This window comes from Tenrec ecaudatus, chromosome 1, assembly GCF_050624435.1.
Source record: "Tenrec ecaudatus isolate mTenEca1 chromosome 1, mTenEca1.hap1, whole genome shotgun sequence".
Taxonomy (NCBI): domain Eukaryota; kingdom Metazoa; phylum Chordata; class Mammalia; order Afrosoricida; family Tenrecidae; genus Tenrec; species Tenrec ecaudatus.
Genome location: NC_134530.1, coordinates 287,765,757 through 287,771,629, shown reverse-complemented (window position 1 = coordinate 287,771,629; position 5,873 = coordinate 287,765,757).

Here is a 5,873-nt window from a genome sequence, read left to right as displayed (position 1 = left end):
CAGGAACTTGGACTATCTAGTTTAACTAGCGGGCAATTGGATTATGTAGGTTCCCTATCAGGCACATGGACTATGTAGGTTAATAGCGGGCATTTGGACTCTGTAGGTTACCTAACGGGCACTTGGTCTATGAGGGTTCCGTATCGGGCACTTGGACAATGTTGGTTAACTAGCGGGCACTAGGACTATGTAGGTTACCTTGCGGGCACTTGGACTATCTAGGTTACCTAGTGGGAACTTGGACTATGTAGGTTATCTAGCGGGCACTTTGACTATCTTGGTTACGTAGCGGGCCCTTGGACTATGTAGGTTACCTAGGGGGAACTTGGACTATCTAGGTTAGCTAACGGGCACTTGGACTATCTAGGTTACCTAACGGGCCCTTCGACTATGTAGCTTACCTAGCGGGCACTTGGACTTCTAGGTTAACGAACGGGCACTTGAACTATGTAGGTTGCCTAGCGGGCACTTGGACGATCTAGGTTAGGTCACGGGCACTAGGACAATCTAGGTTAGCTAACGGGATCTTGGACTATGTAGGTAACCTAGCGGTCACTTGGACTATCTAGGTTACCTAACGGGCACTTGGACGATCTAGGTTAACTAGCGGGCACTTGGACTATGTAGGGTAACTAGCGGGCACTTGGATTATCTAGGTAAACTAGCGGGCACTTGGACAATGCAGGTTCCCTAGCGGGCACTTGGACTATCTAGGTTCACTAACGGGCACTTGGACTATGTTGGTTCCCTATCGGGCACTTGGACTATGTAGGTTAACTAGCGGGCCCTTGGACTATGTAGGTTAAGTAGCGGGCACTTAGACTATCTAGGTTACCTAGCGGGCACTTGGACTATGTATATACCCTAGCGGGCACTTGGACTATCTAGGTTACCTAGCGGGCACTTGGACTATGTACGTCCCCTAGTGGGCACTTGGACTATCTAGGTTAACTAACGGGCAATAGTACTATGTAGGTTCCCTAGGGGGAACTTGGACTATATAAGTCCCTTAGCGAGCACTTGGACTATGTTGGTTCCCTATTGGGCACTTGGACTATCTAGGTTAACTAACGGGCAATAGGACTCTCTAGGTTAAGTAGCGGGCACGTGGACTTTCTAGGTTACCAAGAGGGCACTTGGACTATGTAGGTCAACTAGCGGGCCCTTGGACTATCTAGGTTAACTAGAGGGCACTGGGACTATGTAGGTTAACTAGCGGACACTTGGATGATCTAGTTTAACTAGCGGGCCCTTGGACTATGTAGGTTAACTAGCGGGCACTTGGACCATCTAGGTTAACTAGCGGGCACTTGGACGATATAGGTTAACTAGCGTACACTTGGATTAGCTAGGTTACCTAGTGGGCACTTGAACCATGTAGGTTAACTAGTTGGCCCTTGGACTATCTAGGTTAGCTAACGGGCACTTGGACTATGTAGGTTACTTAGCGTGCACTTGGACTATGTAGGTGCCCTAGCGGGTATTTGGACTATATAGATTACCTAATGGGCACTTGGACTATCTAGGTTACCTAGCGGGCACTTGGACTATCCAGGTTCCCTAGCGGGCACTTGGACTACATAGGTTCCCTAAAGTGCACTTGGACTATATAGGTTCCCTAGCAGGCACTCGGACTATGAAGGTTCCCTAGCGGGCACTTGGACTATATAGGTTCCCTAGCGGGCACTTGGACTATGTGGGTACCCTAGCGTGTATTTGGACTATCTAGGTTACCTAACGGGCATTTGGACTATGTAGGTTCACTAGCGGGCACTTGGATTATGTATGTTCCCTTCTTGCACTTGGATTATGTAGGTTACTAGCGGGCATTTGGCTATGTAGGTTACCTAGCGGGCACTTGGACTATGTAGGTTCCCTATCGGGCACTTGGACAATGTAGGTTAACTAGCAGGTGCTAGGACTATGTAGGTGCCCTAGCGGGCATTTGGACTATATAGATTACCAAGCGCGCACTTGGACTTGGTAGGTTGCCTAGTGGGCACTTGGACTATCTAGGTTACCTAACGGGCACTTGGACTATCTAGGTTCCCTAGTGGGCACTTGGACTATATAGGTTCCCTAGCGGGCACTTGGACTATGTAGGTTCCCTAGCAGGCCTTTGACTATGTAAGTTCTCTAACGGGCACTTGGACTATGTGGGTTCCCTAGCGGGCATTTGGACTATCTAGGTTACCTAACAGGCACTTGGACTATGTACGTTACTAGCGGGCATTTGGACTATCTAGGTTACCAAGCAGGCACTTGGACTATGTAGGTCAACTAGCGGACCCTTGGACTATCTAGGTTAACTAGCGGGCCCTTGGACTATGTAGGTAACCTAGCAGGCACTTGGACTATCTAGGTTAACGAACGGGCACTTGGACTATGTAGGATAGCTAACAGGAACTTGGACTATCTAGGTTAACTAGCGGGCACTTGGACGATGCAGGTTCCCTAGCGGGTACTTTGACTATGTAGGTTCCCTAGTGGGCACTTGGATTATGTAGGTTCCCTTCTTGCACTTGGACTATGTAGGTTACTAGCGGGCATTTGGACTATGTAGGGTCCCTATCGGGCACTCAGACAATGTAGGTTAACTAGTGGGCGCTAGGACTATGTAGGTTACCTAGCGGGCACTTGGACTATGTAGGTATACTAGCGGGCACATGGACTACCTAGGTTAACTAGCGGACACTTGGACGAACTAAGTTATTGAGCAGGCCCTTGGACTATGTAGGTTACCTAGCGGGCACATGGACTATGTAGGTTAACTAGCAGGCACTTGGACTATCTAGGTCACCTAGCGGGCAATTGGACATTGTACGTTTCCTAGCGGGCACTTGGAATATCTAGGTTAACTAGCGGGCACTTGGAGTATCTAGGTTAACTAGCGGGTTCTTGGACTATGTAGGTGAACTAGCGGGCCCTTGGACTATGTAGGTTAACAAGCGGGCACTTGGACGATCTAGGTTAACTAGCGGGCACTTGGACTATATAGGTTCCCTAGCGGGCACTTGGACTATGTAGGTTCCCTAGCAGGCCTTTGACAATGTAAGTTCTCTAACGGGCACTTGGACTATGTGGGTTCCCTAGCGGGCATTTGGACTATCTAGGTTACCTAACAGGCCCTTGGACTATCTCGGTTAACTAGAGGGCACTGGGACTATGTAGGTTAACTAGCGGGCCCTTGGACTATGTAGGTTAACTAGCGGGCACTTGGACCATCTAGGTTAACTAGCGGGCACTTGGACGATATAGGTTAACTAGCGTACACTTGGATTAGCTAGGTTACCTAGTGGGCACTTGAACCATGTAGGTTAACTAGTTGGCCCTTGGACTATCTAGGTTAGCTAACGGGCACTTGGACTATGTAGGTTACTTAGCATGCACTTGGACTATGTAGGTGTCCTAGCGGGTATTTGGACTATATAGATTACCTAATGGGCACTTGGACTATCTAGGTTATCTAGCGGGCACAAGGACTATCCAGGTTCCCTAGCGGGCACTTGGACTACATAGGTTCCCTAGCGGGCACTTGGACTATATAGGTTCCCTAGCGGGCACTTGGACTATGTGGGTACCCTAGCGTGTATTTGGACTATCTAGGTTACCTAACGGGCATTTGGACTATTCAGGTTCCCTAGCGGGCACTTGGATTATGTATGTTCCCTTCTTGCACTTGGATTATGTAGGTTACTAGTGGGCATTTGGACTATGTAGGTTACCTAGCGGGCACTTGGACTATGTAGGTTCCCTATCGGGCACTTGGACAATGTAGGTTAACTAGCAGGCGCTAGGACTATGTAGGTGCCCTAGCGGGCATTTGGACTATATAGATTACCAAGAGCGCACTTGGACTTTGTAGGTTACCTAGTGGGCACTTGGACTATCTAGGTTACCTAGAGGGCACTTGGACTATCTAGGTTCCCTAGCGGGCACTTGGACTATATAGGTTCCCTAGCGGGCACTTGGACTATGTAGGTTCCCTAGCAGGCCTTTGACTATGTAAGTTTTCTAACGGGCACTTGGACTATGTGGCTTCCCTAGTGGGCACTTGGATTATGTAGGTTACCTAACAGGCACTTGGACTATGTCGGTTACTAGCGGGCATTTGGACTATGTAGGGTCCCTATCGGGCACTTAGACAATGTAGGTTAACTAGTGTGCGCTAGGACTATGTAGGTTACCTAGCGGGCACTTGGACTATGTAGGTATACTAACGGGCACTTGGACTATCTAGGTTAAGTAGCGGACACTTGGACGAACTAAGGTAACGAGCAGGCCCTAGGACTATGTAGGTTACCTAGCGGGCACTTGGACTATGTAGGTTAACTAGCAGGCACTTGGACTATCTAGGTCACCTAGCGGGCAATTGGACATTGTACGTTTCCTAGCGGGCACTTGGAATATCTAGGTTAACTAGCGGGCACTTGGAGTATCTAGGTTAACTAGCGGGTTCTTGGACTATGTAGGTTAACTAGCGGGCCCTTGGACTATGTAGGTTAACAAGCGGGCACTTGGACGATCTAGGTTAACTAGCGGGCAATTGGACTATATAGGTTCCCTAGCGGGCACTTGGACTATGTAGGTTCCCTAGCAGGCCTTTGACTATGTAAGTTCTCTAACGGGCACTTGGACTATGTGGGTTCCCTAGCGGGCATTTGGACTATCTAGGTTACCAAGCAGGCACTGGGACTATGTAGGTCAACTAGCGGGCCCTTGGACTATCTAGGTTAACTAGCGGGCCCTTGGACTATGTAGGTTACCTAGCAGGCACTTGGACTATCTAGGTTAACGAACAGGCACTTGGACTATGTAGGATAGCTAACAGGAACTTGGACTATTTAGGTTAACTAGCGGGCACTTGGACGATGCAGGTTCCCTAGCGGGTACTTTGACTATGTAGGTTCCCTAGTGGGCACTTGGATTATGTAGGTTCCCTTCTTGCACTTGGACTATGTAGGTTACTAGCAGGCATTTGGACTATGTAGGGTCCCTATCGGGCTCTTAGACAATGTAGGTTAACTAGTGGGCGCTAGGACTATGTAGGTTACCTAGCGGGAACTTGGACTATGTAGGTATACTAGCGGGCACTTGGACTATCTAGCTTAACTAGCGGACACTTGGACGAACTAAGTTAACGAGCAGGCCCTTGGACTATGTAGGTTACCTAGCGGGCACTTGGACTATGTAGGTTAACTAACAGGCACTTGGACTATCTAGGTCACCAAGCGGGCAATTGGACATTGTACGTTTCCTAGCGGGAACTTGGAATATCTAGGTTAACTAGCGGGCACTTGGAGTATCTAGGTTAACTAGCGGGTTCTTGGACTATGTAGGTTAACTAGCGGGCCCTTGGAGTATGTAGGTTAACAAGCGGGCACTTGGACGATCTAGGTTAACTAGCGGGCACTTGGACGATGCAGGTTCCCTAACGTGCACTTTGCCTATGTAGGTTACCTAGCGGGAACTTGGACTATATAGGTGCCCTATGGGCACTTGGACTCTCTAGGTTCCCTATCGGGCACTTGTACTATGTAGGTTATCTAGCAGGCCCTTGCACTATCTAGGTTACCTGGCGAGCACTTGGACGATGCAGGTTCCCTAGTGGGCACTTGGACTGTCTAGGTTCCCTAACGGGCACTTGGACTATGTAGTTTCCATAGGGGGCACTTGGACTATATAGGTTCCCTATTGGGCACTTGGACTATGTAGGTTTGTATCGGGCATTGGGACTATGTAGGTTAACTACCGGGCACTTGGACTATCTAGGTTACCTAGCGGGCACTTGGTCTATGTACATACCCTAGCGGGCACTTGGACTATATAGGTTACCTAGCGGGCATTTGGACTATGTACGTCCCCTAGTGGGC